The sequence below is a fragment of the Ambystoma mexicanum genome, chromosome 8 (assembly GCF_040938575.1).
Source record: "Ambystoma mexicanum isolate Mex_15411 chromosome 8, UKY_AmexF1_1, whole genome shotgun sequence".
In the NCBI taxonomy this organism is placed as follows: Eukaryota; Metazoa; Chordata; class Amphibia; order Caudata; family Ambystomatidae; genus Ambystoma; species Ambystoma mexicanum.
The window spans coordinates 1,110,587,169-1,110,602,269 of NC_090929.1; the positions used below are offsets into that span (position 1 = coordinate 1,110,587,169).

General features: G+C 45.0%; 1 protein-coding gene across 2 annotated transcripts in view; it reads right to left on the bottom strand.

The window, feature by feature from the left end:
* Positions 1 to 15,101, bottom strand: part of LOC138472790 (S-adenosylmethionine synthase) — a 327,300-nt gene that overhangs the window by 208,303 nt on the left and 103,896 nt on the right. The gene's annotated exons all lie outside the window — the stretch shown is intronic.

Sequence of the window (15,101 nt, forward strand, 5' to 3'; positions counted from 1 at the left end):
ACACGGTAAAAACAGTAATAGGACAAGGATTCAGAGGCCCTGTCCCTCAGATGCATTTCCAGCATCACACTCTTTGATTCAAAAGGTTCTATGTCATTTTTCCGCCTTTTAAAGCCAAACAAAGATTTTTTGGCCCATTTGTTTCTCTTGTTAATCAGGGGTTTAATCCCCATGAACACCCCCACATAAACCACCCACCACCCACCACCCCTTCCCGCCTCTGAGCATATATCTTCCCCACACATACGCACACAGACACATACACGCACACACAGATACATTGCAAAACTCACCTCTCACCCCTGCGACAAGTCTGCTGGGGCTCACATAGCCAGTCAGTCCCTGCACGCACTCGTGTGTGGCAGGAGCGTGACCGCTCGATTTAGAAAGAGCGCTCCTTGCGGTCACACACCAGGTTCTCAATCAGTGTTTTTTTCTCAGAAAATAGAAAAAAGTTTTGACCTAGTACCGATTGAAATTGGTATGGATGCTTTAAGCTTTATAAGGATAAATTGTGCTTTTCCCATGGGTTCGTCATGAACAGAGCTTTAGGATGTTTGTTGAAAAGTGGTTAGTGCAGCCCCTGCTCATGAATATGAATGAATAGAAATGTGACCTGTACTGTGTAAAAAGATTGATTTGCCTTTTGGGTGTTTCATTAAAGACAAAGAGATAGTAGGTTTCTTTAATAAAATGTATTAATCTACATAACAGCAGTTGACTCAATGAACATTTTGTGCAAATGATGTGCAGATGTATTTTATGCGCCATTCTGTTTTGTTCTGCTCTATCCCTGTCAACATGACGCTACATCTTATATAATAATGTCCCAGGGTTGAATCAATGTGCTTAAGTAATAGGGTTGAAGGAGGGTGTTTACATTGAGTTCCATGAGGCATAAACGAACAAGCCCATTCAATCCATAATACTTTGTAGCAGGTAAAGAAAGGGTATTGCACTCAGCTAAAAAGGAGGAGACATCAAGTTTCTGAGCAACGACCCTGTGCTAGTGTGTCATAAGAAGGATGCTAAGACTTTTCTGTGGGCTAAACCACAGGTGGGGGTCTGGTGGGGTTCTCCCCTCGAAGACCAGCATTCATTGCTAGTCCGGTAATCCGAAATTCTGTATACGTAACAACCCCCTTTGGGAGTAGGAAGATGAGCCTGCTATGCTCAACACCCCGTAGGGGCCAGGGCAAGCAGGATCTCACTGGGGGTGACAAGGAATCATCAGGTAAATATTTTATTACAAAACAAAAAGGTCTGCCGAGAACAAGCGTGGCCAAATAACCTGTTCTATGGGAAGGTGCCCACTAGGGAGGTTTTACAACCAGGTTTTAGCTCACTAACTTTCACAGAGGAGAAATGTCCATTTGCATATTGTTAGGGAGATTTATCATTTTTGTGCTTCATCCCCTCTCCTAGTGATAACCCCCGCACCTTTTGCTGGACTTCTGGACTTTTTCTTTATATCCTGAATGAGGGCAGCCCTTTTCCACTCATTCATTCTTCTGGGCTCTACCTTTTGGAACTCTGTTCTCTCGGTTTTACTTTTTCTATGGCGTTTACTTTCCTCTATATCTCTTTTAAGTCATCTGTATTTTACTTTTGCAGCACACAGCTCCTTTGTCTGTCTGAGTGCCTGAATGGAACCTGCTCCCACCCGGGGTCTAGCTGTCCTAATTGGACAGTCATACGCCCATTTCTTTAAGCTGCTGAGAGATTGCAGAGGAGTGTGTGCCAAGCCCAGGAGGGAAGAGAGACAAGGAGTTCAGGGCCCCTGAGAAAGCGAGAGACTGCCACCGTCGAAACGGCATACCAGCGTTCGGCAGTTACAATGCCCAATTCCTGTTGGTCACAGATAGTAGGAACCGCAGCAGGGAGGCCAACCACAAAGACTTTGGAAGCGCGGTTCTGCAGCAAACGGAGAAGCTGCCTCCTCCAAGGAGCACAGCCACTGAGAGCCAGGTAAGCGGCTGACAGAGGAGCGGTGGAGGAGGCAGTTGAGGCCCTGAAATACCCCACAAGGGGGTGAAAACAATAAGAGACAGCCTGAGTGGCCGAGCAGCCCAAGCCACGCTGAGCCTCAAAACCCCACCAGGGGGTGAGTGATACGAATTGCAGAAGGACGGAGAGGCTGAATCCTCAACGTCGCGCTGAGCCACCAGATACCCCACGAGTGGGTGAAAGCAATAAGAAACCCAGATGGTACGAGATGCTGGCTAGCCCTTGCAAGGCTGGGACACTAGCAGGTACCCCACGGAAGGGTGAGAACAATGCCAAGGCGAGATAGGCTGAAGAGCCAGAAGGACCATGCAAGGCTAAGAGATACAGTAAACCAGGAGAGACGGAAATACCCTGGAGGGGTGAAGAAGAAACTGATTCTAAACAGAGGTACAGAGCCTGTTGTACTAAACAAGTAACCGGTTTACAAGACCAGTTACTCCAATTGAGGATTGAACTTTTTGAACTGATAAGGACATTTGTGTGGGGGTCAGGAGTCCCCTTTTCTAGAAAGAGAGAAAGTATAAAGCACTTATTTGAACCTTGAACTCTACCAGTAGGCCAAGGCCTGAAAGAGAGAACCACAGAAACCAGCCGCCACAAGCCATGAAAGAGGGTAGTAATGCTTTTCTAGGCTAAGTTCATGCTTCTGTTATTAGTGGTAGGGTTAGATACCAGGGTAGATTAGGTTCAAACAAAGGACCGAGCTTTTTTTCTGTAAGATGTCCTGAGAAGCACCAGTTTATTATTTTCCTTTGAAGCTTAGTAAAACCATCATCTAAGTTGCAGGGATAGGCGAGCCATTATTTTCTTAACTGAAACGTCTAAGTTTGAACGATGTCTTCTTGTCCATCCCCTATGGATGACTTACCACAGTAGCTATAAACAAAATGATGTTTTGCATCACAGGGTTACAAGTGATAGATCACTTTAGCTTCACTCCTACAATGTCACGTGAGTGCAAATGAGTGGAATCATTTGCAGTGAGCAGTATGCTTAGCCCAGACCGTTTTCACTGGTTGCCATGTTACTGGAAGAGACAAATTTCACATAAAAACCCCCATGGCCGCATGGAGTGCTGCACGTATGTGCAAAGGAGTGCAGTCATCTACAGTCAACGGCGAGCCATAAAGTCAAGTGGAAACTTTGTATCGATTCTCTGGTGAGCTTTCTCCAACAATTATAATAATGTCAGCGTTTTAGGATTTGCAAAGTAAGGACATAGGCTCCACTGCTACTATCAGTATTGCCTGCGATAGTGGAGATGCTCAAGAAAGCCCAGTGTGGGCCCGTTTCTCTGGCTGCCCACTCAGTGGCATGTGCTTCTACACCCAAGCTACCAGTTAGTGATGGATCTGTGAAATGACCAATGCAAAGTACTTTGATAACCCTTTCATATGCCAAAATCACTTCCTTCTTCGGCAACAAAAGTGACTTTTGAACCCTTATGCATTACTAATGTGTTGCAAGATCTCTCCCTCAATCAAGAAGACCTTAATCCTGGATGCGATTTTATTAAATCTGCCTCAAGGGGCTATATAGAGAGTCCCTGTTAGACCTGACATGGCAGCTCCAGACCAGCAATGCTCTCGTGAATTGTCCCCTAAATTAACTTATAACACTGAGGTAAGTCACACTTGTCTCCTTACCTTCACCGTCGCCGTTTTCCCTGGCTATGTCGGACTCAAATTGCATGCCTCTCCTAGGCACCACTGTAATTTCTGCTTTGAATTACGTCCTGAACTCGTTGGTACAGTTTTATGCAAACATCAATGTTAGCCTGAATGAGAAAGAACAATGATCGCTATTACAAACTCTAAGATGTCTTTCTTGGAGGGCTAATAACAGCCACCCTGAATAAAGAGGAACCCGAAAAGGCTCCGGTATTATATAACTCTCAACAGGCTTCATTTCAGCTGGTAGGATCTCTAGTATCAGGTTTGGCGCGACACGAACAGAGCAATCATGATAGCATTTTAAAAAGGAATCCTGAGGCACATTTCATCAACGCTTATGTTCTCCTTATCTCACAAAAACAATCAACTTCTGTTCCTGAAGCAGAACCGAACAATGCTATCCAAGAAGGAAAAAATAAATTGCGAAACACTGCAGCACCGGCAGCAAAGAAATAAAAAAAAAACAAGAAGTTGGTTGGATCCAAATGGTACAGCGACTTGTGCACATTTGTGCACATTTTTACACAACCTTACTCTTTCATTTGAAGAGACTACGCGTGGATAATATCAAAATAACTAAAGGAAAGAAGAAAAATAAGGAACCGTAATACTCAGTCCAGCAAGTACCAGGGACTTTTGAAGGAACTTGTCCATTTGAAAAACAGTGGGCTGGGGGTCAATTGAGTCCACTGAAGAAATGTCAGACCGTTTGCTTAATACTTCTACCTATTCCAATGAGGCAGTCCAAAGAATGTCGACAGGGAACTCTATCCAAATCCAAAAAGATCTTTGCAGAGAGCTCCGTCACCATCTAGGCCCCCCTTTTTAAGATCCTGGTGAGGAAGCCAGTTTTATTACGTTGGAAGAACAAAGGCTGGGAGTTACCTCTAATTTAAAACATTTCAAAGAGCTCTACTGCCTACGAGATCTTCCTTGCATGGTTACGAGACTCGGGCGACACACCTTATGTTAGAAAGATTGCCTATAACTAAGGATCATATTATCCTGAACCGAACAAATGTAGTGTTATTGTTTAATTCCATCGATTGTTTGAAAGGGATTTGTTCTAAGGACATCAAACAAGTTGAATTAATTAACGATCATGTCCTTGATCGAGTAATTCTTCATATTGACTCTAAACTAATAGCTCAGCTATTGCTACAAGCCACGTCTCAGCCATTAGCGCACAGCTACAACCCTTCAGATTTTTCCACAGTAACCAAGCCGGATTCTTCCCGTAGCTTTAACCATCCCATAATAAAATCTAATCATTTTTAAAAGGAAAAATACAGGTCTACTTATTTTAGGACAAGTTATGCAATTTTAAGGCCTTTGACATATTTGCTTTACAAGAAACCTGGCTTTTAAAGACACCACTTCTTGATGGTTATTCAGGATGCCTTAATCTTGCATTTTTACGGGCTTGGTGGGCCGCCATTTCGTGGTTTGCTGGTTGGCCTCTGCAGCAGCTTAAACATTTCTTCTATGGTTTGGGGTCATTCTAACCCCTTTGCTCAAGCGATGGAACTCTTATGGGATCCAGATCAGTACCCATATATGCACTACTCCAATTATTAATGTTTACTGGAATCTAGCTGGTATTACACAAAAGGCTTTGTTGAATACTATTGAGGACATTTTGTTCAAGTGGAAGAATATCTGCAAGTCTGACAATATAATTATTTGTGGCAACCTTAATAGTTCCTGTGTAAACTATGAGCCCATTAACTTGGAAACATCTGCCTCTAGGAAAGCAGCATTAGAGAGGAGCAGCATGGTCCCTATTGATGCAGACCTGGGATTTCTTACAGCTTAATGGAACCATTTGTGGAGATATCTCAGCTAAATTCACTTGGACCTATGGTCCCCTGAGGCAATATTATATTATATTTTTGTTACAGAAGAGATTCTTTCTCATTGCACATCCCCCGAGATCAAGGATTTAGCCTCTAGTGACCATCAACCCTTGGTGTTATCCTGCGATATCCCTTGTGCGCGCTTTGTTAGATGTACTTATCCCACTAAGCTCTTGTTAACAACGGTTCTAACCGTTTGAATGAAATTAACATTGTAAAATATAATAGGTTAGAGAAAGCCTTACATGCATCTTGTTAAGCTTAATTATACTGACATTCTGGTGGAGTTCTACAAGCAAGTCCATGCGCCTAAACCAACGTATTTCTAAACGAAAACACATCTTTGACAAGGGTGTCCAGATGCAGAAAAGAGTTTACTTACGTATGCTATGCCCATTTTTCACGGACAAGAGCTTGAATGCGAGTCGATTGTTAATACAACAGTATAAAAACTAGTTACGGTCACATAAGAGTACCCTTTTTCTTCGTAACTCTGCATAATATTAAAAGCCCTAGCTAGTAAAAATTCAGCAGCATTTTGGAAGGTAATACATCTTGATTCCAATTTACAAGCCTCTGCTCAAATTAACCCAATTGATTAGTCGGTGTGGGTGACTCACTTTAGTGCAATCTATTCTGCTAAAATCCAAACAAAGAAGCTCTTGATGCTACCTTTTGCAACTTCCTGGTCACTTCCCCTTGATAGGGACGATATCTATGATTTAAATGTCAAAAGAAAGAAATTGTGCGCCCCAGTCCCTGATGGCCTTTCTAATGCAACCCAAACAGAATCCCACCTTATGGTCTTACATCTTCGTTATGGTCTTTAAACATATACTTGTCACGCAAATGATCCCGCAATCATGGAGGTCATCTGTGATTGTAGAAGTGCAATCGAGGTAATGCACAAAATTATCGTCCGATTGCTTTCTTGGATGTCCCGAGCAAACTCTTTGCTTCATTGCTAGAACGCCAACTTTATACTTGGGGGGTAAACTCTGGACGTTTTGACAGATTTCAGTCTGGATTCATGAAGGGAACTGGGACCCCACCCATGATGGATTAATCCTTAACTTATTCAAGTCGATAGCGGTTAGTAAAGAGACAGTGGTTTCCGTGCCCTTTGTAGACTTTACCGTGGCTTTTGACAGTATGTTATCATTCTCAGATATGGTGTAAATTAGCTTCTTGGGATGGTCCATCCCATTTAATTGATATGATAAAAGTAAACAATGAAGACCTCCTGTCTACTGCAATATCTACGCAAAAAGGCCTCAAGCAAGGCTGCGTATTGTCCCCCATTCTTTTTAACTTGTTTATTTCGGACATAGAGGAAACTAATTAAACCACGCTCATTACCTCCTCTTTTGGCTGCTAATCAAATAAGTTGTATTCTCTATGCCGACGATCTGGCTTTAATGGATCAGCTCCCTTCTGGTCTACAGAGACAGTTTATAGCACTTCAGGAATACGTTGATAATGAACCTAAATAAAACAACAATTCTAAAGTTGAGATCCTTGAAAAAGAAATTTCCAATGCTTCCTATAAATGATCCTTAAACCGAACTGAACTATCTACCTGGACTTTTCGGTGGCTGTGCATCAGGAAAGGAAAACGCTTTTGTCACTGAAGAGGCTTTGTTACTTGTGCATGAAATATGCCATGTTATACCTGACAAAGTTATGTATTGAATGTAGTGGTAAGACATATTTCTTCACATTCCCGCAGGAAGCCATGAAGTTCCTGGATGAACATTCTGCTGGGACATGCTGCTTCTCGCTCCGTCTCTACACTAGTCTGGGTCTTGTTTGACGTTTACTCAACGCCCCATGGCAATCAAGATTCGCTTAACTATACATACCCTTTAGGTTCTTTATTGACCTCACTGTATTTGTAGTGGTGCCATTACACCACGCTATTGCTACCATTTGTATGAGTAAAAATATTACAGTTTAATACTCAATATTCAAATGGTCTTGTGTAGGGCCCGGGTGGTCACCGGTGCGCTTCATGCAATGTTGCAGTGTTTGTTGAGTTGATTGGTTTTGGGGTCCCATCTTTCCAATTGGAGGGTCGGGGGGAGAGGGCTGAGGGTGCAAGGTGGGGAGGGAGGGGTTCAAGTTGGGGTACAAAATGTACTTGGTCAAGCTGTGGCAACCCTAATGATACGCAGGCAATGGGTGGGGGATGACTTTAGTTACACTTTTTTGCAGTTGACTGTGGGCGGAGGGCAAATATGGTTTATACTGGAATATGGGTGAGCCCACATGCCAGAGTTGGAATGTTAGGGGCCTGGGGAATCCTTTCAGAGGAGGAAACGCCTGCTATATGTTGAGCGCCACAAAGCTACACTTTTGTTCTTACATGAGAGCCACGCCCTGGCTGTAGGATGTGAGGGGTTTGCCAAAACCTGGGGCAAATGCATACTCCAGGCATTCCAGGGGAGTACCAATTTCACTCCATAGCACTCTCCCAGGCATAAGAAAGTCCACAAGGATCCACTGGAGAGATAGGTTTTGGTATACAGGGTGTTGGAGGGTAGGGAGATTATACTGCTGAATGTATATGGTCCTAATGTAAACGACCCCATGTTTTATGCTGAATTTATGAGTATGTTGGCTCTCTATCCGTTGATACATATACTGTGGGGTGGAAACTTTAACACCACTCTAGATATAGACCTTGATAGGTCTGGCCAAAGCCAGAGAATGCTTACAAAAGCTGCTTAGATGATACAGAATGAAATCAGAGAACTGGGTATGGTGGATGTGTGGGGGGCCCTTAATCCCCTGTACCGTGCATATTCCTTTTACTCCTCAGTGGACAACTCCCTCTCCCACATTCATTAATTTGTGGCTGGTCTCAGATGTTCTCCTTGTGGGGTTACCTGTGTAGGTATATTGCCCAGGTCATTCTCCGGCCACTCCCCTTAAAATACCGGTTGGGACGGGGCCTAAGGAGCTCATCCAGACATCCAGGTTCCAACTGGCTCTTTAAATCCCAAGCGTTGCTAGATGTTGCGTTTGAATCTAACCTACAGGACCATGTCTGTTTCTATTTTCAGACAAACGAGGGGTCAGTGTCATCTGTGGCCATGCTGCAGGAGGCTTTCAAGGCTTACATCTACAGGATAGCACCGAGCACTCTGAGAAACCAAAGGGTGTCTCACTTAGCCAGGGGATCGATCTCTCTCAGATAGCCAGGGCACGGCCATCGCCTTTGGATCCGGACCCTGGGGGTTGACCAGTGCGGGCGGATCACCTGGGCGAGGGATCTTCAGGGAGTGGGGGTGAGACAAACGATGGTGAGATGCGGTATTCCCCCCCTTTCTCATGTCCCTTCCTATTTTATAGGATTCTCCAACGTTCCCAACCCCCCCCCCTTTCTACACAAACACTGAGCCCAAGAAGAGGGCGACTAATAGTAAAGAGGATAACTTGCATATCTCATTGGACATGTCCGTTAATCAGGTCAGACAATGTCATGCACTTGACCTTAATCACATACATCTGATACCCATTAGCTCACTCCACATGGATAAAAGGCAGAACTTAGAGACACACACTGAGCAAGGTGAGACACGAGAAGGAGCAGACCTTCTGGGGCGAAGGAGAGCCCACTGAAGCAGGACGACCGGAAGAGGGAACAGAGCGAAGTGTAGGGAAAGCCTGAAGGTCCCTGCAGGAGGTTGTTGCCTCTGGGAAACCGTGACGGCTAGACGGAGAAAGACAAACCCCATACAAGAAGAAGCCTACATTGTGTTTCAAGGACGCCAGAAACCCTCCCGGGTGAACGGCAGAGTTGGGAAGGCGAATCCTGCGATATCAACCTTGACCCGTGAATCAAAGCTGCAGAGAAAAGAAAGGTATGCACACAACCTGTGAGTTAGTGAAAGACATGAAAGTCCGGTTTGTGTCAAGGAAAGATTGAAGCTGCAACAGTGGATCTTACGATTGAAGGTTGCGCTCGTGCTGATGAGATGCGAAAGAAAGCAAATCTGTAGTGAACTTTAAAAGATCCTGAAAACTGTAAAGCCAGTGATACAGATTAGTGGAGTGGTCTGGCAAAAGGAAGTAGCCCACTAGAAAGTCTTTGAAATGTGTAATGTCTTGTTAAAAAGCAACAAAGGGAACAAACTTTGAAATGCGTAATGGTCAAGATTAATCCAGTCGAAAAGGTAAGTTAAAACGTGATTGCTTTAAAAAAAGATCTTTCAACTTTGCTGATGGTGTTCCAGAACTACCAAGACACGCTGGGGCAAATAAAATAAGGAAAAGTCGAAGTGGTCTTGCAGTGGTCTATGGAAAAAGCCTCACACATTCAAAAGTCTTAGACATCGGTGAAAGGTCCGAGCCCGACCGAGGAAGACCTGGAATATGAAATAAGATAGGTGGAAGGGAAGCCCCATCTAATGTGAATAAAGCTCGGGGAAGGGAACCCCTGCAAGTGCTGGGACTGCGAGTTCCGAGCCTGACAGAGGGAGACCTATGTGAACTTTTGTTTTACTCTGAAAGAACTTTTGAAAAACTGAAATAAGTGACTAACGTGGAAGGCGAAGCGGGCCTCGACCCACGTTTTTAACTGCTTTTCTTTTATAACCTGTGCCAGAGTGGGTCATCCTGTTTACGGGGCCGCCTTACACGGATGTTCAACGTATGGAGTAGTGCTGACTCAAACACCTTGTTCTTTTATTTTAGAACACTGACTTTCCTTTGCATACGCATTCCCCTTTTCACACTTTGTATAAAAGATACGGCAGGGATTGGGTTTTGTTAGTATAGGCCATTTTGATTTGACATAGACTGACTAGGACTGTGCTTCCTTTATTATGTGATGGTAGAGACTTCTCCCATCATAGCTACAGGGCAAAGTAGGAGGTTTTCCAAACCCCAAGAATTGAAAAAAGGTTTTGAAACTTGTACCTCTTGTGTCCGTGTCATATTTGTGATACCAGGCCTCCCTTACACCACCGAATTTGGGGTTCTCAGGACTATCGGCGAGATATGGACAGCGAGAATTGCCTTTGCCACTAGAAACAGCAGCACTCTGCTCAACCCCCCTCAATTTGCTTGCGCAAGTCACTAAAGCATTCGATACATTCAGGCCCATGCAGAAAGGGAACTTCCTTGACGGCCTGGCAGCAGCGAGGTGCTGTGGGGAGGGTGAACGTTTTGGTAGGCTGCTGGCTAAAGCAGTCCACCAGGCGAATGGGAGCTGCTGCATTCACTTCATAAAAAAAAAAAACACACTATGGCGACCTAGTGCATATGCATACGTTATCTGAGGTTAACCAAGTATTTGAGACCTTTTATGCCGCTCTATATAGGAATAGGGATACATGCCCACCGGTCGACATTGCTGCTTTCCTCGATCTCCCACTCACACTATCGTCCCCTGAAGCATTAACTCAGACATCCCAATTTCCCCAGAGGATATTGCTCGAGCAATCAATGCTTTACCTACTGGGAAGGCCCCCAGTCCCAATGTCTTTAACACCGAATTCTATATACATTTCAAGGCCGTCCTGGTTACCCATCTCCGTAAGGTGTGGGCCAAGGCTCTTGAGCTGCAGATACTTCCCGCCAACATGAGAGAGGTGGTCATCCCTGTCTTCCTTAAGACTGACAAGGTAGCAGATGAATGCATTTCTTACTGCCCTCTTTCATTAATACACTCTGATGTAAAATAATTTGCTAAGATATTGGCCATGCGTCTGACACCATGTATGTCCCATATAATTCATCCTGACCAGTCAGGCTTTATACCTGGATGGTCGACGGCGCTTGATTTTTGCTGGATCAATATCCTTGCACAAATAAACACGGAAGCTCAGGGTGTAGCATCTACGCGGGACATACAAAAGTATTTAATTCGGTTTTATGGCAATTCATGTATGCCACCCTCGAGAAATTCAAGTTTTGCCCCAACATCATAGCAGGAGTGCATCACCTGTATACGCCACAGCTTGCTAAAGTCTGCTAGAATGGGATGCTCTCAACCCCGCTACACATCGCCAGGGGCATGCATCACGGCTGCCCGTTATCACCCCTATTATTTGCCATCTCCATAGAGCCATTGACAGTCGGAGATCATATCCCTTTGTGCGGATGATGGGATAGTTTATGTCCAAGACACGCAGATCAACCAATCCCTAAGAATGCGCGATGTTAGGGCGTTTGGCGAGCTGACTGGCCTACATGTAAATTGCACCAAGTCAGACATTTTTCCTCCGACTGACACCGTGGCGAAGCCACATAACTTAACTACGTGTCACATCTCGTTCAAGCTACAGAGATGGGCACAGCTACAGCGATCCATTGTGGAAAAAATAGCCTTGCTCAAAATAGTAGTTCTTCCCAAATTCCTCTAGGTCCTCTAAAATATTTCATTATGGCCTGGTACAGAATTCTTTAAAGAACTGGAAGTCAATATCAACACATTTATCTGGCATTCTGGGGCGGTGCGTCTTAAACGGAACAACTTGTTCCTCCCCTAGGCACATTGGGGGTTTTCCGTCCCCGGCTTTCGATTATAATGGCTAGTGGCCCAAGCGCAGTTTGCGGTCTACCGGTTTCAAAACAAAACAATGCACCCAACCCGCACGTTAAACTCGACAGATATTCCACGCAGGGTGGTGATATCCGGTCCCTTGTGCTCCCACCCTGGTTCGCAAACCCATGTTCATTCGACCCCGCTAGTGTTACTTCTTTGGCGTGGAGGAAACTTTTGAAACTGCTGGGGGTGAATCATCCTTACCATGAAGACCTCTCCCTTACGGAACTGTTTAATGGCCTTCCCCAGAGTAGATACCACCACGGAGAGACGGCAGGAGCAGAGCTGTTTTAGCCACTTGGGTGACATGTACCTTGTGGGTTGCTTTTTAGCTGCAGATGATCTCTGTCATTGTGCAACATCGTTCCTTGCAGTGGCTTCGGTAGACTGGTCTGCGCAGAACATTCTGAGGACAGAGGACCGAATTCCCCGTGGAGCCTGACAATGCTCCTGTACTAGGCTACATTATGAATGCATACGGCATACGGGGCATTGTTTCCACTTTATACAGCTCGATTCAGAACCGTGTTCAGAAACCCCTAAATACACTCTGGTCCAAATGGGCGCGAGACATTAATCTGGACATAACCAACGAGGCCTGGGGGGACATGTGCATACAAACCAGTGGCTGCAAGGATTAAGTTCAAGAACCTTTGCATTGTCCACAAGGCCTTCTGGGGCCTTAGTCTGCAATATCTTCAACTCTCCCTTTGGAAATACCTTCCTACTCAAGCTCGTCACTCCTCCAACTCCCTCAGGGTCAGACGCTTCTTCAAGCAAAGAGTAGGTGGTAGATCCATTTCTTTGGCTGGGGCCTCCCTCTGGAACAGCCTCCTTGACTCTCTGAAACTTGAGGAGAACCATCTTTGGTTACGGAAGCCCTTCAAGACCTTCCTCTTTGCTTCTGCCTTTGCTCTTCCACTCCCCTGCTGATCTCAGTCTTCTTCAGCACTGGGCTCCTGGCTACCCTCCGATCTCGGGCCCAGATCCCCACCCACCCGCATACCCGCACTGCCTCCTGGCAACCCTTGTACTTGGGTCTGTATCTGCAACCCTACAGTTCCTTTCCTGCACTTATTAAGCTCCCGTTGTCTACGCCTTATTCTTGCACTTGCCACCTGCTGGCCGCACTACCTGTTTTGATCACATGTTCAGCACTTTCCACTCCGCCCCTGCCCCATGCACTTTCCCCCTGCCCTCTCCCCTGCACTTGCGCATTCTCAATGTCACTGGGCCTAGTAAGATCGTTTTTTTTGTCCTCCCTTGTACCCGTCCCATGCCTCACCGCGCCCTGAAGCACTAGTGTATGGGCGTGATATAAATAAAATGTATCATAAACCTGTGCAGTGACTTACAATTCCCAACTTCGCTTACTACAGCTCAAGGTTCACTCAGGCTCGGCTGAGCCTATTCTCGCAATCAAACACGGGCTGTTACCCCAGATGTGGGGAGGATGATGCTGGCTATTTTCATATGGTGTGAAATTGCCCTAAGCTTGGTGGGTACTGGGAGGAGGTATGTGCTACACTTTCCAAATTGATTGACCTTATATTGGAGGCCACCCCTATGCATTTCCTGTGCCATATCTTTGAAGACTTTGTGAGACCCAGGCGTAAACATGATCGTATATGCCTACTTTAAGCAGTGAGGCGTTTGCTACTGCACTGGCTTAAACCCACCATTCTGACATCTAAGCAATGGTTACGAGCCATCACCTGGGCCAATGATAAAGATCAGTGGCCGTACACAGCCCTTATGATCCTTCCTGCTACGCACTCAGGAAGGCCATTAAACAGAATGCTATGGGGTTTCATCCCCCCTGCACACACGCTGTATTTCTGGACTACCTGCTTCTGTCAATGCCATCACAGTGCCTCCTTGTTCTGTGGATTAAGTCATCTCCCTATTTCCACCTGCCTGTTACAAACTGTGCTTTTATTGCTGCTATTTTATTTACGCATTGTATATGTGATATCAAGTGCTTTAATAAGTTTAAAAAAAAAAGAAATGCACTCGGAATTACATTATATCAGTCAGTGTCTACACTTGAGATTCTGGGACGGGCACCAACATGCCATGTTATTAGAACATTGTGCGCCCTTAGTGTAAACAAACCCTCCAACTGCTCTCCAGGCTTTCTGGGATGAGAGCCAAGTATTCTGGTTAATGGCAAACAAAACTGAGATAGCAATAGGAAAGAACTACAAAATTACAGAACTTCCTGCAGTGCTTTCTTGCTGTTGAGCAGCAAATGGAAGTGAGTGAAAGGTGTGTTAGCCTTGTTCTTGAGACAAATAAACGTTTTTACTTCACAGGAACGATGTTGAGCACCGATACAGAGCCAGGGGGCTGGATAGCTTTTGGTTCAACCAACTTCAAGCTGCTGACAGGTGGCTTCAAGCTGCTAATAGTAGGTGTTAAAAGTGGGTGCCCAGAGAGTAAAAAAACGGCTGCGTTTAAATGGCTGCGAGCAGACCGGATGGGAGCTGACAAGAAGACAAGAGGCAGATGGAAGGCTGGAAGAGAGAGAAGCACTGGGGCACGTTAATCTCTAAGCAGAGGGGAGGGGCTAAAATAGCTCATTTTTTCCTGGCTGGATTTTAAAGCCACTAAACCACAGAACTCGGTCTACTGACTTTTGAGCAGAACTATTGATTTTGATTGACCTGTAGGGGGATTATCTGTGCTTCCCCTGCGTCTCACTCCCTTCCTCCCTAGGCAAATCAGCTCACTACCTATGAACAGACCTTATTCTTAATTGGCTACATGCTGGCACCATGGTTATTCCCAATTGACTAACTCTTTCTGAAGCATTTATTCTATTGTTCTGCTTTCTGGGGGAAAAAATATCATGGTGCTTTAATAGGTGGCTTTTGATATTTGTTTTCATTTTTCCAGGATTGTAGACCATCCAAGGCACCCAGTCTCCATTTCCAGTCCTTTCATCTCCCTACCTTCTACAGATAGCGAGTATGAGAGTTTTTTAACCGTACATCGAGAACACATTTAGAA